This window comes from Lycium barbarum, chromosome 12 (assembly GCF_019175385.1).
Source record: "Lycium barbarum isolate Lr01 chromosome 12, ASM1917538v2, whole genome shotgun sequence".
Lineage (NCBI taxonomy): Eukaryota > Viridiplantae > Streptophyta > Magnoliopsida > Solanales > Solanaceae > Lycium > Lycium barbarum.
The window spans coordinates 1,069,468-1,097,346 of NC_083348.1; the positions used below are offsets into that span (position 1 = coordinate 1,069,468).

The 27,879-nt window shown below is 37.6% G+C and overlaps 2 long non-coding RNA genes across 2 annotated transcripts; one reads left to right on the top strand and one right to left on the bottom strand.

The window, feature by feature from the left end:
- The first annotated feature begins 4,915 nt into the window (after window positions 1–4,915).
- Window positions 4,916–27,731, top strand: LOC132625024 (uncharacterized). Its single transcript, XR_009576614.1, has 3 exons — window positions 4,916–5,178; window positions 26,748–26,869; window positions 27,436–27,731. It is a non-coding gene; the product is annotated as an uncharacterized LOC132625024 (long non-coding RNA).
- LOC132625025 (uncharacterized) lies at window positions 5,187–11,261 on the bottom strand. Its single transcript, XR_009576616.1, has 3 exons — window positions 10,616–11,261; window positions 9,920–9,964; window positions 5,187–5,645 (listed from the first exon to the last, which is right to left on the bottom strand). It is a non-coding gene; the product is annotated as an uncharacterized LOC132625025 (long non-coding RNA).
- Window positions 27,732–27,879: the final 148 nt, after the last annotated feature.

Consider the following 27,879-nt stretch of genomic DNA (forward strand, 5'->3'; position numbering starts at 1 on the left):
TCCTCATATACCTGGAGATATACCCCTCCAAAGTTGACCCAAAATTCTATCCTTAGTTCTGCCAACTTTTTTCAAATTTTCGACAAACTTATTTTCTTTGATTTGCTTGGTCCTGGAATCTTCCAAAACTCCCCCTACATGATATTTATCATTTATTATACTTGATAATGGTCATGTTCTTGTGTTTTCAAGATTGCCCTTCCCGGTTATGACTTACAAGATTGTAATTCGTCCTTTACTTCGTTGTTACGTACTTTCCATGGCTTGTACCTTCCAAAACTTCATGGGACGTCTTCGATACTCCATTACTATGGTGAAGTACGTGGCATGCTCATGCTCCGAAAGTGCGGGGTGTAACAAAGAATAACATATTATCTCCCTCTGTCTTTATGTCTCCGAATCATCCTAGGATATGGTTCAACTGTCAAATCCTAATAGGTGATCAACTATGCTTGCATGTAAAATATAACCAACTATTGAATGATCGAAGAAACTCTTTTCTTCTTTCATTCGAATGCCCTAGCCAAGGTCTTAAGTCAATCGTTTACAAATCATGACAACATAGAGCTTCAACTCATTACCAGGAGTTGACAGATTCCATCTCGATCAATCATTAATCCTACAAGTGTTTGATCATACCCAATATCCTTTCGACTATCGCCCTAGGGCCATAGGTGTCCAGTATCAAAGTACAATAAACAACATATCAATTACTATGATGATGTCAGGTCAAAGGAAAAACTTGTACATTACATTCTTCTAGAAAATATCCTATTGACAGTTTATGGTAATTCTAACCATTAGGAATTATTTAATGAGTCGTTTCAATGATCATATCTCTATATGCATCATCTATGTATGTAATTTAGTTAATGAGTGGCTGAACTTAAAAAAAACAGCTTATAAGTAAAAAAAAAAAATAATTGGGGTAGCCCAACTTTTTTTTTTTTTTGGCTTATAAGCTGTTTTCAGCTTATAAGCTGCTTTAGATAAGCTAAGCCAAACGGGCCCAATTATTTTTTTGAGCTTATTTTAAGCATAAAATGGCTTTAAGCTGGCCAGCCAAATACTAAAAAAAAGCTGAAAACAACTTATAAGTTGTTTTCAGCAACTTATAAGCCAATCTAGACGGACTCTTAGTTAATGAGATCAACTAATCTTTATCCAATAAAGACCACCACATACATATTGACCTAACCGAGTTACTATTGTCCCAATTAGTAATCCTACGATCAAGAACATTTTTAGATTAAGTTATAAAAGACATGACTCTCTCATTATCATAATCTCTATCATGATGTCAAGTCTCAAAACTTTAATCAAGGATCTTATCATATTTAATCAAACAATTGATAATAAGTATGTACGATAAAAGAATATCAGATGCCATATATTTATATTAAATAACGTTCACAAAAATATGTTCAAATCATCATATGTGAGATTGGGTCCAGGGCATATCAACTATATTCCTAACAGGATTGTCCATTTAGAAGACATCTATCTTTGTAATCAATCGTAATTTGCTAGGGGAATGGTAAATTTGAAAGTTCCAGCCTCATCTTATTTTTCAGTTGAGCTTTTCTTTGATACTTACCCTGATCATTCAACTTGAGTTTATTGAATGACTTTGTGACTTGGCTGAGATTGAAAGTTGATGCCTCTAATGTTCATCGATTTCAGTGGCAGAAATGATTTAACCAAAGAACTGAAGTCTCTTGGTTTGTACTGAGAAATTGGAAATTCTAAGGTAATTTTAAAAATCAAGGTTAGAAGAGACCAAGAAGACAACTTGAACACATTTAATAAGCTAAAATGGTTCATTCCACTAGCTAGAAAGTGAAAAGAGCAAGTTTCTCCTAGAGAACAATCAACTGAATGTTAAAGATCGTAAAATGTTAGTGCTGAGTAAATACATTTCGACGATAAGGGTATGTCTATTGTTCAGAGAGGGATTAAAGGAAAACAGTTAAAACCAATGACTCGATTACGTTTGAAAAGATTAATAAAAATAATCCAATTGTTCTCTTCAATTTCTTTCTTAAACAGGAACATTATCAAATTAATAGCTGTAATGATGTAATGAGAATGTTACACATATAGCACTAGTATTTTCTTGGTGTAAATTTTACGATTCATGGCAACATGATCGAGATTTTTGTTTACTGTCAGAATATGAAGTACACATACTTGGAGAAATCATATAGTAACCTCGATTAATTTGAAGTTGAATCTTGTTCATGTTTACTGCCATATAGAGTAGTTTTTTTTTTTTTTTTTTTTTTCCGGTTTTCTCCATCATGTACTAATTATGCACATGTTTTTTTTTTTTTTTGGTAATTATGCACATGTGATGTAATAAAAATTGGCGGAAAAACTAAGCCATTAATATGGCCAGAAAATCCTAACACTTTTAGATTTGTTTGAACCCTTTTACTAGTTTTGATGTCCACTTACCTCTGTAGCATCGACTAATATGGAGAACTTTACTCTAATAATCGATTTTGAAATTCTGACTACAACTAAAGGGATAATTGTACTTAATTACGTAACATAACATGTTATCTTTTTTCTTTTTTTTTTAAAAAATCTAATTACATAGGGGGCAGGTGAAGGGGAAACAAGGGAGGTGATTACAACGTGGGGATTCGAACCCTCATTAACAAGGTAATAGTAGGACAAATTTTCAACCATTTTGATTTTGTTCACTTGGCTAGAGTTAGTCAAGGTGTGCTCTTTGCAATAGATTTATTGTAAGGGGGAGAAATTAAAAGTTTAATTCCTAGGTTGCAATAGATTGTAATCTGAAGTTGTTCGTTTATAGTGAAGTTTGAACAAATCCTACTGCAGTGGGTCATGGTTTTTAATCCCTTGAGTAAAGAGTTTTTCGCGTAAACATCTTGTGTTATTTACTTTTTGTCTTACTTAAGAGAACAGATAAAGAACCTGATTCTCTATACTGTTTGGTAGACTCTTATATTCTATCATATGTATATTTAACCTCTCAATTCGATATTATATAAATAAAAAATAAAAGTAAAAAATAATAAAGAACTAGAAGTTTTTTGTATTTTCTACTGGTAAATGAATTTTTGTCTGGGAAAGCTCGCCATTTTCTTGTAAAATCTATTGCCAATTGTGTTTAATTTGTCGATAGTATGGAATGCAACAACCTCTGTGAAAATTACTATTTCAAATTGTGTCTCTTATTTTCAAAATTGTTAAGCCAGTGTAGAATCATTCCTTGCATGATGCATCTAGCATAAAGCAACTATAAGATGAAATATTTAATCAACATATATATATATATATATATGTCATAATTAAAGCAATTACATTGATGAAAAACGAGCCAACATACATGACATATATATAACAAAATGGTTCCATAAAAACAAAATCATATTGTATAACAAGGCCGCCTATAAGAATTTAAAAAATACACAAGTTGTAATCTAAATTAAACTTGTTCGAGAACGGGCCTCTTATTGGCTCATTCACATTCATCGAATCATTCGTGGTATATATATGTCGATAGGCTCGGTTAAAGATGTGACTCTGATATAATACTTGCTTCGCAAATGTAGCAAATTGCCCTTCCAATCATATTCTTCATATCAATGGGACATTCTACACCTCCTTCATGACAATAAAATGGATAAGTGAAGATTGTGTCAAGTTTAGTCATTTTATTCTTTGGTGCTGGTTTTGCTCTTGACTTCCTCTTTCCCATTTTTTTTTTTGGTCAACAGAAAACTTTGGGACTTTAATTTACAGAGAAAGAGTCCCTCTATTTAAAAGTATTGTTTTTGTTTTCCTAAATTGATTCGGATTCGAATATTTACAAATTCTTTTTCTCTCTTTTCTGTTGGTTTTGGTTTCAGGAATATTAGTTTGGGTTTAGGAAAATAGTTGTTTATGGAAATAAATAGTTTGTGAAGGACTAGACCCAAATTGAGTCAAATTAGGAGATCCACATTCGGCAGTTTCTTGTTCTTTATTTGTTTTTCAGGTTACTCCTTATGCTTTAATTTATTGGATTTTGGTCCCTTAATTATGTGTAATTTAAATTTTAGTCATTTGAATATTTGATATCTAACAAAACATATTTAATATTCAATTACTTAAATGTATACTTTTCATCCATTTGCTTGTCTATATCGCAAACTTCTTGAATTTTTTATTGTTTCCCTTTAACACAATATATTTACTCTCTCTTTTCAACTTCACATACAGTATATATACGAGTAAAATATTAAATGAATCAGTCTAAAAAAGTATCGTGGGGCCTACAATATCTTATCATTGACAAAATTCAATTGTAAAATTTATATAGTTTCTAAATATTAAAAAAAAAAAATCAATCTTTTGGAGGAACAAAAAGGGGAGCAATGCCAAACAAATTGTGATATACGAGTGAAGAAAATGTGAAGTCACCCTTATTTTTCTATCAAGGGAGTTGTTGACTGATAGACCTAAAAATGCATGCGTTTGAGAAATGTATGTAGATCACTATGAAATTGTGTGAGATAAATTAGGCATATACCCATTAAAAATAGTTGTAAGTACCGTGGATCAATTGATTAATGCAAGATGAATATGCTGTTATAGATTTAATCAAGTGGAAAATTTGTAGTAGTTGTGTTTTTTTCCTAATTTTCCTCTTGATTAAATAGCTTGCTAAGCCACTTATATAATAGGAGTCAAATTCATGCATTTTAAATCTTTAATGAGAGTGAGTCTTTCGTCGTCAAGGGGTATGTTGATAATTCTGATTTGAAACCAATTGGTTTTACTAATGCAGGGAAGACTCTGTTGTAAATTGATACTGCTACACGTGTAGTTCTTTAGGACACCTGTTTGCACTTCTCTTCTTCCATCATATCAATAAGACAATAATCAATACTTTGTCGAACCTGCCAGGGTCTTTCATGGACGCTCTCTTTCCTTCTCTTACATTTGTTTCGCCTTTGCTTCCTGGTTTTTCTTTTAAGAATATTTTCAGTATTGGTTCGACCTGTGTCGTTTTCTCATTTCTTAACTGATTCTACTTATGCATGTTCTTAAATTATTTGTTGTCAATTTTTTTATTCTATCCAGAATGCTTCTCAAAGGGCGTTCTCTAGAGGTCGTGACGTTTTAGAGATCTGGAGGTCTTCAATGGAGGTATTTTTCTAGGTATTTTTCCTCCTTTTTCCTTTGTCATCTATCACCACTGCTCGCGATAGGAAAAAAACGGAATTTATTAAAGGCTATTGTAGAACTTGTCGAGCCTTTGGTTCTTTTGTAAACTATTTTGCATATTTTTTTGGTAGAAAAGATATTTATATTATATATTAAGGCGGTAGATTATTCCAAGCAGTAGCATGTGTAGCCACCGAAGCGGTACTCGTACTTCCACTGGAATCATAACTGATAATACTAAGGATAGAGTATTACATACTGAAATAACTACTAGCTTCGTAGATAAGACATCCTTCTCCGCATCCATTATTTTTAATATAAGCGGAGGAGGAGTAGACATAGTAGATAGTTGATTGCATGAAGACAGCTGAGTTCCTTGCTTAGCCAAAAAGTGAGCCACCTTGTTACCTTCCCTAAAAGTGTGCCGCACCACTAGATTCTGCAACTTCCTCAACAGATACCTGCAAGAGTAAATGAGATTGTTATAAGGCGGTGTGGGTGTGTCAAGTAGGTGTATTACCTCTACCGAGTCAGTTTCTACTTCCAGTGGAACCAAATGCGCTGTCTCGGCAAGCAGGAGACCTTGATGGATGGCATGGAGTTCCGCCACAGTGTGGTTGAAGGTGATAATTTTACTAGCATAGCCAACAACCCAATCACCTGCACTATTCCGAATTGCACCACCAATTCCTCCAAAATTAGTAGTATTTGAAAAGGCACCATCCGTATTAAGTTTAAATCGTTCCAGGAGATGGGGGAACCACTTAATATTAATTTCCTTAGGGATGTGACTTGCGTGGGATTGCATAGGGTGTTTCTAACACGCAGCCGAAGACAAAAACAATTCTAAACATATCTAGTTATATTTTAAAATTTATTCACAGGTCGAAGAATGGATCCAAGACAAACCTGTTAGAAAAAGCCTTGACTTAAAATCTCTTCAATAGTACGAAGAGCCTATGTACAGAGGCGAATTTATGTATTAATTTTGGGTCACGTGAACACATGGTCACTCGACTAAACTCAATATATTATGTGTATAATTCTAAAAATATATCTAATATTACCTGAAGAAACACGTGGTCAAACCAGGCCGAGTGGAGCATTGATTAGGGGCTGTATTTATTTCCTTAAGGTCTCGGGATTGAACCTGAGCTCTTGCATGTTCTATGCTTTTATTAAAGCTGTCTTTTAGCTTTTTTTTTTTTTTTTTTTATATATTATTCTACATCCTTTTTCTTCTATAATTCTATTACCCAAAAGTAAAAATCGTGTTTCTTTTTTATATTACCTCTAATGATTTTTTTTCTTTACCCAAGTCCCAAAAGACAAAAGAAATTGAAAAACCCCATAGGCGCTAAGCTGCAACGAACCAAAGGCAAAAAAATAATAATCAAATAACCTCATAGCTAATGGTGAATCCATCCTCTTAAAATTCTGGATTCGCCTATGCCTATGTGTATCCACACCCAGACTGATCCCTGCTATCAACTCTTTGGTTAATAGAACGCTAGAACAAATTGAATGAAAATAATCGTGCTAAAATTCTGTAAGAATTTCAGCACGACTTGAAAGAACAAGAAAGACAATTTCTTGGTTCTCTTTAATTTTTTACGGCTGTTTTTTTTTTCTCTGCTATCTCACGTTGCCCACAACTCCTTTTTATATGATATATGGGCAAGAGGTGGACTTCTTTTCAAAGTCCAATTCTTATTTGAATTTGCAGACTTTCTGGTAAAGAATCAAATTCCATTCAAAATGGGATCACACGCACGTAATGGGACTTATCTCATGTTTCTCGAATTGTAAATTTGATATTACATAGGAGTCCTTAATTAATATTTACACACATCTCTATATAAATAAATATTAATGATGAGTATCAAATATATATCTCGTATATACATTGATAATTATTAATTTTATTTACTATTTCAAATAGCAAGATTCAATTTATTCACTATATTAATTATATTCTATGTACTAGCAATGAATATAATAATATACTATTCGGACTAAAGTATTATTTATTTGACTAACTAAATTCTATTATTTAATTATCAAACACAAATAATTAATCCTTTAGCAAAGATTAGAACACTCGTTAGTGTGCGACCTCATAGGTTCAATACTAAATCTGTAGTAAAACGATCTGATCAATATACTAATCAAGGGTATTGTCTAGAAACACTCCTTAATGACCATATAGCATGAAGTATACAAATTACTCTCAAGAACCCGTAGAAGAATAACATATTATTTCCCTCTGTCTTTATAGCTCCGAATCACCCTAGGATATGGTTCAACTGTCAAATCCTAATAGGCGATCAACTATGCTTGCATGTAAAATTTAACCAACTATTGAATGATCTAAGAAACTCTTTTCTTTTCTTCTTTCATTCGAATGCCCTGGCCAAGGTCTTAAGTTAGTCGTTTACAATTCATGACAACATAGAGCTTAAACTCATTACCAAGAGTTGACAGATTCCATTTCGATCAATCACTAATTCTACAAGAGTTTGATCATACCCAATATCCTTTCGATTATGGCCCTAGGGCCATAGGCGTCTGGTATCAAAGTACAACAACAACATGTCAATTACTATGATGCTCTCAAGTCAAAGGAAAAACTAGTACATCACATTCTTCAAGAAAATATCCTATTGACAGTTTATGGTAATTATAACCATTAGGATTATTATTCAATGGGTCGGTTCAATGATCATATCTTTATATGCATCATCTATATATGTAATTTAGTTAATAAGATCAACTAATCTTTATCCAATAAAGGCCACCACATACATATTGATCTAACCGGGTTACTAATATCCTAATTAGTAATCCTACGATCAAGAACATTTTTAGATTAAGTTATAAAAGACATGACTCTCTTGTTATCATAATCTCTATCACGATGTCATATCTCAAAACTTTAATCAAGGATCTTATCATATTTAATCAAACAATTGATAATAAGTATGTACGATAAAAGAATATCAGATGCCATATATTTATATTAAATAATGTTGACAAAAATATGTTCAAATCATCATATGTGAGATTGGGTCTAGGGCATATCAACTATATTCGTAACAACTTGAACCTTTTCGCTTCTCATGGAGAGAATTTTGGTATCTTCCGTACAATGTTTTGGATAGTACAGTTATTGGTGCAGAGGTTGCAATATCAAACATTGATTGCCCTTTCCAACTTGCAGTTTATTTATAAACTAGTATCTGGACACATGCATTGCACGTGTACTCTGTGACTGTCACGACCCAAGCTAGAGGGCCACGACAGGCACCTGACCGTACTAGTCAAGCACCATTTGACATACATCTGTGACTTCAACATGAACATAGGTAGTCCGATAGGGCCATTATATGATTCTCGATACACTCATAAGGAAACATGCATGTATCAATTAATCTGAAAGACCTATCTATATGAATATGCTGGACATATTGCATAAGCCGATAAGGCTATCATAATCATCTATGACACCATATAAACTCTCAAGTCTGGACACCATCTGACCGTACATAACTGTCTACAAGCCTCTACTAGAAAACATAACATAACGTGACCGGGACAGGGCCTCGCCATACCCATACATATGTGCATACATAAATATACATAAGACCATGCTGACTTCTGGCATCTTTGGAACAAATGGAGTGCATCAACCTCATCTGCTAAGCTGACATCCTAATAGATGGATCACCAACTTGTATCTCGGGACTTGAGGGCATGAAAGGTAACCCCCCAAGCAATGAGGGAGTCAGTACGAATAATGTACCGAGTATGTAAGGCAATAGATAACTGAAACTGAAATTGAACTGAAAATGTAATAATCTGGAGGCCAAAGAATGCCCTGACTATCTCACCTGTCCTGTCTCATATGTAATGCACTATAATACTATTATATATCTCACTGACCAAGTGGCCAGGCAACTGTAAAATCTCACTGACCAAGTGGCCAAGCCATATATCTCACTAACCCGTCTCGAAATACATTTCTAATCTAATAGCTCTTTTACGAAAAATTGGGCAGCACTTCCCCTACATTTCCTCACTTTCCCGAATTCAAAACAACACCAAACAACATCATCAAAAATATCAACAACCAATGCTATCCATTCAACCCCTCAACAATGTAAGAACAATTTAAGCAAGTCAAACAATATTACAACAAGCGGCAAGCTCGGTTTACGATTAAACAACCATAGTTTTAAACCACTTCCTTCCAAAATTTAGCAACAACATCACTGACCAAGTGGCCAGGCAACTGTAAAATCTCACTGACCAAGTGGCCAAGCCATATATCTCACTAACCCGTCGGTCAGGTAATCTGTCTCACTAACCCGTAGGCCAGGCATATCTGTCTCACTGACCCGTAGGCCAGGCATATCTGTCTCACTGACCAAGTGGCCAGGCTAAAGAAAAAAATGTCTCACTGACCAAGTGGCCAGGCTAAAGAAAATATATGTATATCATGCAGTACATCATGCATATACTGAAAAATACTGATACTGTAACTTGTCTATCCTGTCTCTCTATAAACTCAAGGACATAGGGAGGGGATATGGCCCCTCAGAAAGAATAACATAACATTCGGAAACTATGCAGCAATATGACAAGCTCTACTTTGACAAATCTCTAGTCATAAGGTTCATTACACTCTTACCACATATGGATCATGCCAAGAAAAGAAGGAACAACCATAACATACCTTTGTTGTCAATGACTCAATATATACTTCCCATGGTGCTTCAACCTACATCAATGCATTAGAACTATGGTTAATGCCATGGATGAACTCGAAATACATTTCTAATCTAATAGCTCTTTTACGAAAAATTGGGCAGCACTTCCCCTACATTTCCTCACTTTCCCGAATTCAAAACAACACCAAACAACATCATCAATAATATCAACAACCAATGCTATCCATTCAGCCCCTCATCAATGTAAGAACAATTTAAGCAAGTCAAACAATATTACAACAAGCGGCAAGCTCGGTTTACGATTAAACAACCATAGTTTTAAACCACTTCCTTCCAAAATTTAGCAACAACATTAACCACAACGTATTCAATTATCTCTACTGATGTCATCCACAGTACAACTTTAAAACAACCCCATAACAGTCCCACAAGTTCAGCAACTCAAACTGATTTTTAAGGTCACTAAAACAAGTTTCCGACTTATCTTTTCTTTCAAACCAAGAACCACAACCAGCAGTACATAAGTAAGACTCTTCTCATGTAAACGAGCCATGAATTCAACTTAAAAACAAGTACACAACCAGCCAGCAATGGCACAACAACAAACAACATGCTACTCTTTCGAAACTCGCAAGTTCTAGTCTTTATGATCGAGCTACAACTCGTAGAAGCTTTAAAGGAAAGGAAAAGCATATACTTACCTTGGACTGATTATAAGCTACGAAACTTAGTCCTTTTTCATCTCAAATCAGTCCCCCAATGCAGCTACAAGAAGGAGAAAGAGAAACTAGCAAGTAGTCCGGCTTTTGGCACTGGAATCACTTGAATCCCTTGAAATCACTTAGGGTTTGTCTGGAATTTTTGAGAAGAGTTTATAGGGGTCTATTCTTTGGTTTTTGTCTCTGAAAAATGAATGGAATAAATGAAGGAAAATCAGCCTTTAAAATGCTCCATATGACTCACTCATCTAGCCCCTTTTTAGAGAATAAATCTTGGCCTTTCCTTTTTAAGCAAGTAGGTGATGCACCTACTTGTCACCTACTTGTTTAATTAACTAGTTTTCGCTTTGTTAGTCCGTTGAATTTAACATATACCTCATCCTTACTTCATAGTTAAGATACATATGAAGTAGCTCAAGCAAGTAGTACGGGAAATAAGTTGGTGAAGCAAGCATGCACATCGGGTAAGCAAGCAGCTCATTTTTATTTGTCCAAAATCTCATTTCTTATGCTTAAATGCACTCATCAACCTCAACCTAGTTGTGTATCTTCCAACTCTTATAGCCTTTGAATAACATGTTGATACTGATATACCATCTTAAGATATGCTGGTAGACGGCTTATACAATGTCCCATAAGGTCCTCAACACAAGTCTATATTAGTCGAGTTACAACGAAGCGTCAAAGTACAAAAGGAGCGAAATGAAATCTCAATTTTTTTATCAACTCAAGATACTTCCTTAATTGGTCCCACTTGTACTTACTTGTTTACCATATGCATAGCACAAAGATTTTCCGAGGTGTAATAGTGACAATCAATATAAGCATTTTAAAATGATACGAATATAATATTAAAATATATGTCTAAGTTATAAAAATAAAATTTGAAAGTACAAAAAATTCAAGCTCAACATCATAACATGTAATCCTATATATCAACATGGTAATTAAACTTAATTTTATTGGACACGTGAACAATTATATTTTTAAATTGATGTTCAAGTTACATTTTGACTCTGACCTCTTTCCACAGAGTCTGCTGAACATAAGAACAAAGTATAAATCAAGCATCATAATCTCAATTGAAGTATAGTAACATCATACTAAATTTTCATTTCTATTTTCTCGCTGTATGAATAATTTTTCTTGATACAGATTTCGAGATAAATATATATTTCGCGTAAAAATAAATATGACATTTCTCACTTAATAGCTAAAGGGTTGACTATCACATTCGGATCCAATTTTCCCTTTGGAACATAAAGAATATGTTTGCAATAGTGTATTCAAATTATAACTTTAAAAAATTAGAAGAGAGGTTGATTGAATCATTAGAATGAGAAGGGAAACAATTTGTCAAACAGGAGTTGTAGGTGACTATTGATATACTTAATTAAATATACATTTTTGAAAAACTAAACTTCTTTTACAACCTAAAGAACCAATAAATTCAAAGTACTCTACTCTTTTTCGTTTGTTTAATTTTAGTATCAAAATGAACATATATTACTTCTTAAAGCACTTAGTGGAACTGTTGAACCACGAGCATTGAGAATCAAACAAAAGCAAAGCCTTAGACCCTGTTTATACAAGAAAGAAGAAATTGTAATATTCCTACCTATTCAATTCAACATAACCAAAGCCAAAATCAAATAACTAAAAAAAAGGAATTCAATTACATAAAATTATTAAAATACTATTTTACTTCTTTCATGGGGCCACTGATCATTGCCCTGTGTGAAGAATCTTTGTGCATCAAATTATCTGATTTCTAACGGAACTAACATATAAAATACACAAATTGTACCACAAATTAAATTGTACCCTTTAGGTAATTTCATTTGTTATTTTTTCTCCCAACCTGCATAAACAGTGTTGGAATTAATGCATTCACAATGATAATATCCTTGACTTTTATGTTTTCTAGGAGTTCTTTATTGTTTCAAGAATATCATTTAGTCTTTCAATGTTATCTCTTAGTTTTTCAAGAAATCTTTTAAAAGTTTGTGATACATGTATCTAGTGAATTGTGATACATGTATCTAGTTATTTGTCCAAGGCTTTTGAATTGGTTTTTTGAGTAGTATAAATAGAGATGTAATTGATGATTATAATCATCTCAAGTGGCCTTAAGTAGCCTAATACAACTTGAATATTCTCTAAGAAAAATATTCTCTTCCTATTCTTTCCTACAAATTGGTATCACGAGCAGTTTTCGTTCTTAATCTGGGGTTACGTGAAGAAGAAAAAATTATAGCATCTAAAACAAATGATGGTGCTGATTCTTCAGTTGTTCTTACTCCATTTTTTGATGGAAATGACTTTGAATATTGGAAGATAAGAATGAGAACTTATCTGAAAGCTGAAGGTTTGTGGACTATTGTTGCAAATGGCTATGAAGAGCCAGAAGACGATGGTGAACTTTCAGTAGCAGAGATGAAAAATCTTGAGGCTAAGCGTCGTCAAGATGCAAAGGCTTTGAGCAAAATTCAAATGGGAGTCTCAAGAGCATTTTTTGCAAAAATTGCTACTTGTGAGACTGCAAAGCAAGCTTGGGAGTCTCTGGAAGCTGAGGTGTATGGTGACGAAAAGGTACGCACTATCAATCTTCAAACACTTAGAAGAGAGTTTCAAAATTTGAAGATGATAGAATCTGAAAAAATCAATGAATATTGCACAAGTCATGAATAATGTTAATGAAATGAGAAATCATGGTGATGAAATTTCTTACCAACAAGTTGTGGAAAAGATTCTAATTAGTGTCACCGAAAAGTATGAGTATATTGTTGCTATCACTGAGGAGACGAAAGATCTTTCTAAGCTTTCCATCAAAGAGCTAGTTGGATCGTTCCGTGCACACGAGAAGCAAAGATTTTTTCGTGAGAATCAACCCAAAGAGACGGCTTTCCAGTCCAGAACCAATGAGAATTCTCAACATTTCTCAAAGAATCAACAAAAAAAGAAGTACAATCCAAAAAAGAAGCAGGATCGTGATGGCTCTACTAAGAAGGTTGAAGAAAAAGGTGAGAAAAGTACTAGTCTTTTTTGTAAAATTTGCAAAAAGACTAATCATAATGCAGAAAAATGTTGGCACAAAGGCAAGCCCCAATGTAACTTTTGTAAAAAGTTTGGCCATATTGAGAAGGACTGCAGGCACAAGCAACAGGAGCAAGTAAATTTCTGTGAAGGAAAAGAGGAAGAAAAGGAAGAAAACCTTTTCTACGCTTCTCAATCTGATGCTTCAGCAAAAAGCAATGAATGGTATGTTGATAGCGGTTGTACCAATCATATGACTGGAGATGAAAAGACTTTCCTCTCAATTAATCGCAGCATCACTTCTAAAGTGAGAATGGGGAATGGAGCCTTAGTTGATGCAAAAGGTAGAGGTACCATTTCGATCAACAGAAAAGGGAGCGGTAAGAAAATTCATGATGTCCTTTATGTTCCTAACTTGGAAGAAATTTTGCTTAGTGTTGGTCAGCTCATGGAAAATGGTTATTCTCTTGTGTTTAGAGATAATTGTTGTAGAATTTATGATAAAATTGAGCCAAATCAAGTCATTGTTAAAGTAAAGATGATAAAAAGAAACTTTCCTTTACAACTTCATTACAATGCATTCAAAAATGAAGTTGTAGATGATTCATGGCTTTGGCACAAAAGGTTTTGTCACTTGAATTTTCATGGTTTGAAGCTTCTGAAGCAAAAAGACATGGTGCAAGGCCTTCCTGAGATACATACTGAGGTGGATCCATGTGAAAGTTGTATTATGGGAAAGCAACATAGAAAGTCTTTTCCAAAAGGGAAGTCTTGGAGAGCAAGTGTACTTTTGGAACTAATCCATACAGACATTTGTGGACCAATGAAGACTCCATCTCTGGGAAGCCAAAGGTACTTTCTAATTTTTATTGATGATTTTTAAAGAATGACTTGGGTTTATTTCTTGAAAGAAAAGTCAGAAACATTTGCTACATTCAAGAGATTTAAAGCCTTTGTTGAGAAGCAAAAAGGCTACAGCATCAAAACCATTCGCAGTGACAGAGGAGGTGAATACACAAGTCGAGAATTTGAAGAATATTGCAAAAATGAAGGCATTGAGAAGCAACTTACAGCAGGGTACACTCTTCAACAAAATGGTGTATCTGAAAGGAGAAATAGAACCATTGTTGAAATGGCCAGAACGATGATGAATGAGAAAGGGCTGCCAAAATATTTTTGGGCAGAAGCAGTACATACAGCAGTGTACATCCTTAATAGGTGCCCGACAAAGGCATTGAAAGATAAGACACCAGTTGAAGCTTGGAGTGGAATGAAACCTTCTGTAAGTCATTTTAAATTTTTCGGGTGTATTTGTTATGCTCATAGACCTGCTGAAAAAAGAACAAAATTGGATGAAAAGAGTCAAAAATGTATATTTCTTGGTTATAGTGATGTGACAAAAGGCTATAGGCTTCTCGATGTCAAAACTAACAAACTTGTTGTTAGTAGAGATGTCATTTTTGTTGAAACAATAGCATGGAATTGGAAAGATAAAAAGGTGGAGAATACTTCTATCATTTCTTTAAATGTGCGAAGTCAAGAAGAGGATGAGGAAGAGTAAGATGTCCCTCAAGGGGGAGAAATCTCATATCTAGAAGATGAAGAACCACCTCCAAGAGGAACAAGAATATTGAGTGACATCTATAAAAGATGCAACTTTGCCTGTATTGAGCCAGAAAATTATGAGGAGGCAATAAAGCATGATGTTTGGAAGACAACCATGGTAGAAGAAATTCGGATGATTGAGAAAAATAATACTTGGGAGCTTGTGGATGTACCCAAAGAAAGAGAAGTTGTAAGTCTAAAATGGATTTACAAAATCAAACTCAATCAAGAAGGAGAAATTCAAAAGCACAAAGCAAGGTTGGTTGCTAGAGGTTTCACTCAAAAGCCAGGTATTGATTTCGACGAAACTTTCTCTCCAGTTGCACGTCTTGAGACAATTAGAACTTTGATTGCTGTTGCTGCACAAAAGAAATGGAAGATTTTTCAACTTGATGTTAAGTCTGCATTTCTAAATGGAAAACTTGATGAAGAAATTTATGTTGAGCAACCAGGCTAAAAAAGGCTCTTTATGGGCGAAGCAAGCGCCAAGAGCCTGGTACAATGAAATTGATACATACTTTCTGAAAAATAATTTTCAGAGAAGTAAAAGCAAATCCACTTTGTATGTGAAGCAAGAACATGGCAGCATTGTCATTGTTTGCCTCTTTGTGGATGATCTGATTTTTACAGGAAATGATCGGAAGATGATGCAGGAATTCAAGCAAGATATGATGCAAACCTATGAAATGAGTGATCTTGGGTTGCTACATTATTTCTTGGGAATTGAAGTTTCTCAAGTGAAAGAAGGAATTTTTATTTCTCAAAAGAAGTATACTAAAAGTATTCTTCAAAAATTTAAAATGATGGATTGCAGGTCTGTGGCCATATCATTAGTAGCAAATGAGAAATTCAGAACAGATGATAGAGCAAAGAAAGCTAATAGCTCACTTTACAGGAGCTTGATTGGAAGCCTGCTATATCTTACTTCAACAAGACCTGACATTATGTTTGCTGCTAGTTTATTATCCAGATTCATGCAAGAACCAAGCCAAGTGCATTTTGGAGCTGCAAAGCGTGTTCTACGCTACTTGCAAGGAACAATGGATTATGGGATAATGTACAAATTTGATGGAGATTTGGACTTAATTGGCTATTCTGATAGTGACTGGGCTGGAAGTATAGATGACATGAAGAGTACTTCTGGTTATGCTTTCTTATTTGGTTCAAGCATTTGTTCTTGGTTGTCAAAAAAGCAAAGTGTTGTTGCTCAATCCACTGCCGAAGCAGAATATGTCTCAGCAGCTAAGGCTACTTCTCAAGCTATTTGGCTTAGGAGAATTCTTGAAGATATTGGTGAAAAACAAAAAGAAGGGACTGTTTTGTATTGCGATAACAAATCAGCGATTGCCATTGCCAAGAATCCGGTCAACCATGAAAGATCGAAACATATTTCCATCAAGTACCATTTTATCTGAGAAGCACAAGAGAAAGGTGAAATTCAGTTGCATTATTGCCAGACAGGAGAACAACTTGCTGACATCTTCACCAAAGCACTTCCTAGAGAAAAGTTTTGCTATCTTCGAGAACACATTGGAGTTGTCAAGCAAATGCATTAAGGGGGAGTGTTGGAATTAATGCATTCACAAGGATACTATCCTTAACTTTTATGTTTTCTAGGAGTTCTTTATTGTTTCAAGAATATCATTTAGTCTTTTAATATTATCTCTTAGTTTTTCAAGAAATCTTTTAAAAGTTTGTGATACATGTATCTAGTTATTTGTGAAAGATTTTTGAATTGGTTTTTTGAGTAGTATAAATAGAGATATAATTGATGATATAATCATCTCAAGTGGCCTTAAGTAGCCTAATACAACTTGAGCATTCTCTAAGAAAAATATTCTCTTCCTATTCTTTCCTACATCTGGTGTATATATAGAAAGTATAACAACAAATTGCAAGATAAATTTTTTATGTAAGTGCACATAAGTTTTTGGGTAAACATGTGAACTAATAAGCAAACAGAACATGTCAAATTCTCGATCTTATTAAGGAAACCATAATTTTGTCAAAGAAAGTGAAAAGAAGGAGGAACCTCGTTAAGTTGGGTTTCCTGATGGTATGAAAATTCTTACTGAAAAGAATAAGAAAAGGGATAAAATGATATACTCATTGTGCTATGTAGCTTTATAAAGAAACAAAGAATATGAAAAACGCTATAAGCCTATACTGCCAGTGGAAGCTCAAAAGGAAAAAAAAAATTAAAGCTAAGAAAGTAAAATAGTAAATAATAATTGAAAAGCTTTGCAGGCGTAACAGCCCAACAGTGAATTTATTTGGGAATACTGATGTATGAAGTACATATTTAGTGGCAATTCTGATTTGTGCAATGAACCTGGATGTGCCGTCCCGCCACCATCCGTACCAAACAGCCCGCAACTAGCGCCAGGCGCTAGTCAAAATCAGCATGCCAAAGGGTCCACAAGAGTGGGACGCCAACTTGCAGGACAAGAGTGGGAGACCAGCCGCTCACATGTCTGCACAATAATGGGAGGCCAGCTTGCAAGACAGGAGTGGGAGACCAGCCGCACACCTTTCTGCTCGTGGGCCACTGGCCAACTAAGGCAAGCACTAAATCTGCCAGCCAGCTTGCCCGACAAGAGTGGGAGACCAGCCGCGCGCCTGTCTGCTCGTGGGCCACAGGCCAGCTAAGCCAAGCACTACATCTGCCAGCCTGTGGTCCATGACTACAAGCTGTTCAGCAAAGACAGCCACATGCATAGGGCCCACTGTCCAGCCTAGGGCATATTTTCCATCTATAAATAGTGTAAGCCTTGAGGGCAGAATCATTCATTCAATTCACCCTTGTATACTTGTAAAGATACATTCAGGAGATATATCAAAAACGACACTTGCCTCCCAAAACCGTGTTCCTCTTACTTTCAGTTCTTGTGTGTGTTTTGCCTTTGTGTTATTCACTGTTTCCGCCAGTGACAGAGAGTTGGGCTGAAGCATTGAGCGGTAATCAAGACCCTCAACGCTGCCCCACGCCGCCTTAGATTTTAGGCCCGTGACAAGTGGTATCAGAGCGAGTTACAATCATGGCTAACAACAACGAAGAAGCTGTTTACGACGAGCACCACGGTGGAGACAAGTCCCCTACCAAGAGGGCGACTAAACAGAAGAAACAACGGGACAAAAGCCAAGTCAGAGGGCTACCCGCTGTTGCATCCGAAGGGCTGACCTCTCAGCCACTTACCATGGGTGAGGCGAGTGAAAGTTCGGTGTCGAACACACTGGTGGAGAAAATCATCCACACAGAGGCTGGTCTATTCGCCTTGAACCAGCGGTTTGATACCTTACAAGGGAATTTAAATTCTCTTGAGTCAATAGCTCTTGATGGATTAGAGCAAGTCCAAAACGAGCATAAAACAGAGAGCGACGAGCACAAGGAGGCGCTGACCGGCCTTGAGCTCAGGCTCATGGAGGCGCTGGCCGGTTTGCAAGCAAAGGAAGAGACCTTGGAAACGCAACTGGAAGCGGCCCAGCTCAGAAACGGTGCTGGTCCAGTCCACATTCGGGAAACCCGCATAGAGGTTCCTAAACCCAGATATTTCAAGGGTGAAAAGAACGCTCAAGATGTGGAAGACTTCATTTGGCAAATGGATACGTACTTTGAGCACGTCAACATAAATGACGAAGCTATTCGTATCCGGACAGCAGCCATGTATTTGAGCGAAACAGCCGCATTATGGTGGCGTAGGAAGAAGGCGGACATAGAGAAAGGAACGTGTTCCATCGAGGATTGGGAACAGTTCAAGAGGGAGTTAAAGCGGCAGTTTTACCCCCTAAATGTTGTGCACGAGGCCCGTCGAAAGTTGAGGGAGCTCAAGCAAACATCCTCCATCCGCGAGTACGTGAAGGAGTTCACAAAGCTCACTCTTCAAATCCCAAGCATGAACAGCGAGGATTTGTTGTTCTACTTCTTGGATGGCCTCCAAAACTGGGCCAAACAGGAGTTACAAAGACGTCAAGTCGACAACTGTTGCACCTCATTTTAACCGAGGCTAAACAAAGCACAACTTATGGAGCTCTGAAATAATTAATTATGTACATAGTCGCCACCTAGCATTTAAGGTATACTAGGGTACCTATAAATTATTAATATATGCAGCTTAACATGGTCTACGAAAATAAGTGAGATTCTAGGTAAGGGTTCAAATTATTCCGAAGGGAAGGTGTTAGACATCCTTCAGAATCCACAAATGTGGTTCCCGACTGGACCAATTTAACTATACGAGGGATGTGTAAAAATGCTTGATTATTATTTACAAAAATTAATAGAATTTAGACTAAAGAATAACTAATATGACTATTCACATAAATAATCATGCAATACGTATTTTATACATATGTGATATAATAATTATTTTAAAAAACGTTATGTGCAACTTAGAAGCTTGGGTATGTGAAAAGGGTATAAAGAATGGACATGAAATTACTCAAGGTGAGTTAACTAATTTAACTAGCTAAGTATGTACGCCTAATCAATTAATTATGAGAGTACATTCTAAAGCCTAAATATTGAGGCAAATCACCCTATTTATTTACTTAAGTGTGCTAAGCTATTGAATTAAAACTCTAGCGAAACATGATAACTATAAGAATATTAGCTACAAAAATAATAACTGTCTAATATTGATTTGTCTAAAACACATAAAATTTAAATCACCTAAGCAGATCATAAACAAATACCACCAACCTGCACCCTAAAAAGTAAAGTTTCACTATATGTTATGCTTGTATAATTTAAGAATGTAAAAAAAATATAAACAGAGAATTTAAGAAGCTATTTGAACTTCTTTTGAGTGTCATCTTCAAAAAGTAACTCCGGATACCTGCATGAGACTTAATAAAAATGTTAGTAAGAAAATAAATAACTATCGGATGAATTAAAGAAATAATGAATAAACTTAAAATAAAAACCCGTCTTTGTACATGGAAGGCCTTGGAAATCGACGGAAATTTCTTCATCGGCCATTTGGGTTTAGTATTCGCCCAAATGAATTTAACTGAATGCGATAAAAAAGTTAACAGTACCATTGACCGCCAAAAGTTTTTTTTTTTTTTTTTGCACAAAGCCAACATTTATTTAGTAAAAGAAATGTAAAATCAATCCGAATGCAACATAACAGAGATGAATGTCGTACAAAACCAATAGCAAATTAGTCATAGCTATATTACAACAGCAGCAATAAAAAAAAATGAACTATAAACAAAGAAGTAGACCCCTACTATAAAAAGGCCTCATAGCCCATGAGCTTTTCCTGCTATTTTTCAGCATTTCAAGCCCCAATAAAATACCCCACCAATTAATGCAAAAAATACCCCACCATTGTGTCTTCCTTTTCATTTGTACTTTTATGGAAGAACATGGCCCCTATTACCCTATTGCAGTAGTAGTACCTTTTAATTAATTACTTGAAGCAGACATTTCAGTTTCTTAAGACAATAATAAATCTAGCAGTGGTTTTATGTAACAACAGCAGTGATGAAAAATGTAGTAAAAAATGGGGCAGCCATGGTCGTCGGAGAACAACTAGTCACCAGAGCATAACAACTCCATCCAGATCGGGAAAAGAAAAAAAAAACAAAAGCAAAACACACACACAAAAAAAAAATCGTTAGAAGGGAGAGGAAGATAGCAGCAACGTGGTGTGTGGGCTGGTGGTTTCGTGGTGGGTTTTCTACCGGAGCTCCGACGGTGGGAGTTCGTCGGGGTTGGCTTGGCGGTGGAGAGAGGACAACGAAGGAGAAGAGGAAAGGGAAAAATGGGGAAGGGTAGCGTGGCTGTTTCGTGAACCGGAGCAGCAAAAAATGGAGACGAAGGGGGGCTGTGCGGTGGTTGTGGTGGTCAGCGTTAATGGAGAGAGAAAGGAAGACGAAGTGGGGAGAGAAGTGGCGGGGAAGAGGGTTGTTTTTGGGTGCGTCGGAGTTCACCGGAGCTCAAAGCTACGGCGTGGAGGGGCGGCGGCTAAGAGAAAAGTGGGGGGAGAAAGAAAATGTTTAGGGTTTAGGGTTTAGGGGAGAGAAAATAGAAGATCTGATATGTGCTTGTGTATGTTGTGCAAATATGTGTTGGATCCCCATAAAATTAAACCCCTCCCCTTCTTTTATAACATAAAGTCCCAAAAATATATAGAGCCATACCCCTTTGTCCCCTTATTTCTTTTAACTAATCAAAACCTAACCCATCACCTCAAAATGTCCACTTTTAAAAAAAAGTGACGAGACCTTGATTTGATTGAATTTTGCTCTGCATTTAAAAAAAAAAATAGTTGCTCCGCTTTTCTCTGCACTGTCGGGCTGTACTAAAATATAGTTAATTAATACATGTATAAATAATAATGTAAGTATAAAATATAAATATTAATGTGTAAGATATGAAAAGGTATCGCTATAAAATTAAGAAACAATTATTAATTGCACAAAAAAAATAGTAGTATTACGCTGTACATGTGCAAAATAATGATTCTTGAAAAATGACAATAAATTGAGAAAATTCCTAAAATAAGGATAATCATCAATAAATTGTTGAAAAAATGTAAAATGTGTAAAAAAAAAAATGTATTTCGTGCTCTTTAACGAATCAGGGCCCCCCAAAACGTTAATTTTAAGCACGTCGAACCAAAATTAGGTGCCAACAACAACCTTGACGATGCCATTGTGGTGGCGGAGTCCTTAAATGATTTTCGCACCGACAATACCAAGGCGAAAGATAACCGAGGAAAGCAAGTTGCTGCCAAAGTTGATCAAGGCAACGGGGACAAAAACAGATTTGTCCCCCACAAGGGTCGTGATTTCAGAGGAGATCGGGATCGCAATCGAGGTTCCAATTCCAATTTTCGTAAGAACTACGAAGAAAAGAAGAAGAACTTCACCCCAAACGATGGCTGTTATTTGTGTGGACAAGCAGGCCATCTTTACAGAAACTGTCCTTCATTGGGCAAACTTGGCGCAATGCTTGCTGCCAGCAAGCAAGCAGGTGCGCAAGCCGGAGTTCAGACCGGTGAACAAGGAGCAACGACGGAGGCTGTGGAACAAGCAAAGGCTAAGGTGGCAGGCTTGTTCAATCATATGACGTTTGCTGCCATCACGGCCAAGCCACCCCAAATCAAACCAAGAGAGTCACTGTTTTATTACAGAATAAAAGGCAAAGGAACTGAGTCTTTCCTACGTTTCCAGTGACTCGTTGTTGAAGACAGTCAACTGCCTTCCCACGGACGTAAATGGATTTGCCCCTAAAGTCCATCTCGTCTTAGGTGATTGGCAAGGGTTCACCGATTTCACTGTAGCCCCGATGGACGTCTTTGACATCGTATTGGGTCTAGATTTCTGGTATGAGATCAACGCGTTCATTTCACCGCGTCTCAACCAACTGTTGATTAGAGATCCAAGTTGTTCTTGCGACGTGCCGTTGATTCGTGTACATCAAGCGGGCGTGCGCTTGTCAGCAATGCAATTGGTGAAAGGGTTTAAGAAAGGAGAACCAACCTTTCTTGCGACTCTTGTAGCAACTGAGGATGGAAGCAGTTCCAAGGAAGGGGAAGCACTACCCCTATGCGTGCAGCAAGTCCTTGAGGAGAACAGGGACGTGATGCCCGGTGACTTACCCAAACGGTTACCTCCACGTAGGGAGGTTGACCATCAGATCAAGCTGGTTCCAGGAGCCAAGCCACCTGCCATGTCCCCTTATCGCATGGCACCACCAGAACTTGAAGAGCTGAGGAAGCAGCTCAAAGAATTGCTTGAAGCTGGGCATATCCGCCCATCTAAGGCACCATTTGGAGCACCCGTGTTGTTCCAAAAGAAGAAAGAGGGAACGTTGAGGCTATGCATTGATTATCGTGCCCTTAACAAGGTCACAGTGAAAAACAAGTACCCCATTCCCTTAATTGCCGATTTGTTTGATCGGTTAGGACAAGCCAAGGTGTTCACCAAGATGGATCTGAGAAAGGGATACTATCAAGTGCGCATTGCCGAGGGCGACGAGTCGAAGACTACTTGTGTGACTCGATATGGGGCGTTTGAGTGGCTAGTCATGCCATTCGGATTGACCAATGCCCCTGCTAGTTTTTGCACACTGATGAACAAACTTTTTCAGCCATTTTTAGATCAGTTTGTTGTGATTTACCTCGATGACATCGTGGTGTACAGCAACAGTTTGGAGGAGCACTTGGAGCATCTCAACAAGGTTTTCGAAGTGTTGAGGGAGAATGACCTGTGCGTTAAACGGGAGAAATGCACTTTTGCCCAGCCACAAGTGCAATTCCTTAGGCATACAATCAGCCAAGGAGAAATCCGGATGGATAGCGACAAGAACAGTGCTATTCAAGATTGGGAGGTCCCGACCAAAGTAACTGAACTTCGGTCCTTTCTTGGCCTTGCCAACTATTACAGGCGGTTTATCCTTGGGTATTCAGCCATTGCAGCACCACTTACCGACTTGTTGAAGAAAAGTCGTGAGTGGAAGTGGACAACTTTGTGCCAAGAGGCATTTGAGGGCCTCAAAGAGGCAATTGTGAAGGAGCATGTCTTGGCTCTACCCGACTTCACCAAGGTGTTTGAAGTCCATACTGATGCGTCAGATTTTGCCATTGGCGGTGTCCTTATGCAAGAAGGCCACCCCATAGCCTTTGAAAGCCGAAAGTTGAACGAGACAGAACGGAGATACACTGTCCAAGAGAAGGAGATGACGGCCGTAGTCCATTGCCTAAGGACCTGGCGTCATTACTTGCTGGGGGCACACTTTACTGTCAAAACGGATAACGTGGCGACAAGTTATTTCCAGTCTCAAAAGAAGCTGTCACCTAAACAAGCTCGGTGGCAAGACTTTCTGGCCGAATTTGATTACACCCTAGAGTATAAGCCAGGGAAGTCCAATGTTGTGGCCGATGCGTTGAGTCGCAAGGCAGTGCTGGCAGTTATGGTCAACACGGCTAGCAGTGATATTATTGATGCCATCAAGTAGGGCATGCAGCACGACCCAGTGGCACAACAACTTCTTGTCTTGGCTAGTCAAGGCAAGACAAAGAAATTTTGGGTAGACGACGGTGTCCTCTACACCACAGGTAGGCGCATTTATGTGCCAAGATGGGGTAATCTTAGGCGTACCCTGATCAAGGAGGGGCATGACACGGCCTGGGCAGGACATCCAGGGCAGAAACGAACCATGGTGTTGCTAGAGTCATCATATTACTGGCCGCGCAAGAGAGATGACATTGAGGTCTATGTCCGCACATGTCTTGTGTGCCAACAAGACAAGGTAAAGAACAAGGCACCTAGAGGCCTACTTGAGCCATTGCCCGTAGCTGAGAGACCATGGGACAGCGTCACCATGGATTTTATCACGTGCCTGCCCAATTCTGAGGGCTTTGGCACCATTATGGTGGTGGTTGATCGGTTCTCAAAGTATGCAACTTTCAGCCCCACCACGGCTAGTTGCAAAGACAAGGAAGCTGCAAGGTTGTTTTTAAAGGACGTTGTCAAGCATTGGGGTGTGCCGAGGCATATCATAAGTGACCGCTACCCACGATTCACAGGGGCGTTTTGGAAGGAGCTATTCAGTTTGCTGGGGTCTGAATTACATTTCTCGACCAGCTTTCACCCACAAACTGACGGCCAAACGGAAAGGGTCAACGCGCTACTGGAGTTATATTTGCGGCACTTTGTTAGTGCCAATCAGAAAGATTGGGCCAAGTTGCTTGACACTGCCCAATTTTCATACAACCTGCAACGCAGCGAGGCGACAGGGAGGAGCCCGTTCGAGTTGGCTACTGGGCAGCAACCCAACACACCGCAATCACTGCCTGTTAGAGCTGAATTGCGGAACCCAGGGGCGTATCATATGGCCAAGGCCTGGGAGGAACAAATTGATATGGCTAGGTCATATCTTAACAAGGCTGCTCGGAAAATGAAGAAATTTGTTGATCGCAAGCGTCGTCCGACAAATTACAGAATTGGCGACAAAGTCATGGTCAAGCTCAATCCGAGACAGTTCAAGTCATTAAGGAGCCTGAATCAGAGTTTGATTCGACGATACGAGGGTCCCTTTGAAATCGTTGCCAAGGTGGGCAAGATCTCTTATCGGTTGGACATGCCTCATCATTTGAGAATATACCCCGTCTTCCATGCGAGTCAATTAAAACCATACTTTGAAGACAGGGAAGACGAGGGTCGGGCTCAAGCCAGCCGTACCAGGATCTTTGAGACTCCTGCTGCTAAGGACAAAGAAATCGAGGCTATCATTGACCATCAGTTAGTCCGAGGCAAAGGTTGGGGCAACTCAAAGGCTCAATTTCTTGTCCATTGGAAGGGACTACCACCAGAAGAGGCAACATGGGAAGCGTACGAAGACTTGTGGCAATTCAAGGACAAAGTCCACAAATTTTTGTAGTTCTGTGGCGCCGCGGTCGTCGCCAAAACAGTTGAGGGAGAGTGTGCCGTCCCGCCACCATCCGTACCAAACAGCCCGCAACTAGCGCCAGGCGCTAGTCAAAATCAGCATGCCAAAGGGTCCACAAGAGTGGGACGCCAACTTGCAGGACAAGAGTGGGAGACCAGCCGCTCACATGTCTGCACAATAATGGGAGGCCAGCTTGCAAGACAGGAGTGGGAGACCAGCCGCACACCTTTCTGCTCGTGGGCCATTGGCCAGCTAAGGCAAGCACTAAATCTGCCAGCCAGCTTGCCAGACAAGAGTGGGAGACCAGCCGCGCGCCTATCTGCTCGTGGGACACAGGCCAGCTAAGCCAAGCACTACATCTGCCAGCCTGTGGTCCATGACTACAAGCTGTTCAGCAAAGACAACCACATGCATAGGGCCCACTGTCCAGCCTAGGGCATATTTTCCATCTATAAATAGTGTAAGCCTTGAGGGCAGAATCATTCATTCAATTCACCCTTGTATACTTGTAAAGATACATTCAGGAGATATATCAAAAAGGGCACTTGCCTCCCAAAACCGTGTTCCTCTTACTTTCAGTTCTTGTGTGTGTTTTGCCTTTGTGTTATTCACTGTTTCCGCCAGTGACAGAGAGTTGGGCTGAAGCATTGAGCGGTAATCAAGACCCTCAACGCTGCCCCACGCCGCCTTAGATTTTAGGCCCGTGACATGGAGCTCATATTAACACAATTGAAATTATTGGTTGAAATTTAAAATTGTGCGCTATCTGAATGAAAAGCTGTCGTGCTCTCATCTAAAAAAGATTATCATGACATGTGCTGTTGCTGCTACTTAATGGATTTTACTCCATATCTTCAATTTTGGTGTACAAATCTACTTAAAACTCCTGTAACACTCCAAATCTACTTCATCTGATGAAGCCTAAAGTTTCATTTACGTTTTCTGATGTATTGTTCATTTATGTGAATCTAACATTGCTTTATTTCCTCAGACTTGTGCTACTCGTTATTATATGCATTTCATGGTTTACAATGAATTGCATGCTCATGATGCTTAATCTTTACTTTGCAGGAAGAAACTTAGAGGAATCTTTAAGAAATGATGTTGATCCGCTCGCTGTTTCTCTTTACTAAATGGACCTCGATAGCACTCTGTTTCTACTGAGATCATAGTTAAGAACCCGTCTCCAAAAGGTAGACTTGAATTATAGTATCTTATTATGTCTTTGATTTAGGTGAAATTCTCATCTTGAAAGAGCTATATATAGTCATGACGTGGGAGAACATTCTACCAACTACTTGGAGTTCTAAAATAGTTCTTTTTAAGTTACTAGCAGTGTCAGCATGATCTGTTTGAGTGTCATAGGATCTCACCTCTTAGTGTGTCCATGCACCTTATCTCATCTTCATTCATGTCATAATTAATATTGACTACAGATTGAAAATTATGCATTTCACATTAAAAAAACCACCGACTTATGGAATCGTCTATCTAAACAAGAGCAGAACTTGGAGATGGAAAATTCGTCCACCAGATTTTATCAATTTGCATATTCTTCCTCAGTTAGTTAAAAGAATGAAGTTGGTTGATATTATGACAATACAAGGTAGCATAGATATCATTATGGGAGAAGTTGATCGTTGAACTGATAATTGATACAACAGAAAAATTATGCTAAAAGGTAAATCTGTTTCTCTTAATTCTAAGTGTTCAATGCATACCAAGTTTATAATGTTAATTATATACATGGGATGATTAGGTGTATTGACAGCGTGGAGAAGTTTGCAACATCTAGATCAATCTGTTATCTCAAAATTGCATCATGGCTTCAAGTCCCGCCTGCAGCAATCTTCACTAAGTTTTGCAGATGACATGGATAAGCTTGCCATACACAGCACAGGTTGATTGAATTAAATTTGTTCAAGCCCCTTCCCGTATCTGACATTAGGAGGAAATGTCATTCTCCTTGCACCTTAGGTTTGTAATTAATCTTCATATCAGAGACCTACAATTTCTTGTACATGCTGGGTTCTTTTGCAAGCATTTATCATGGCATTTAAGCTGTTTAATAAGTTTTCGGTGTCCCGTTTATCTTTGCAAGCTAATTTTAAAGGTATTTAGTTACTCTTTTAACAAATTCCACTTTCCTTGAGGAGATCTTAAGCTCCCTATTATTTTTAGAAGTTACTAAAACCATCATATA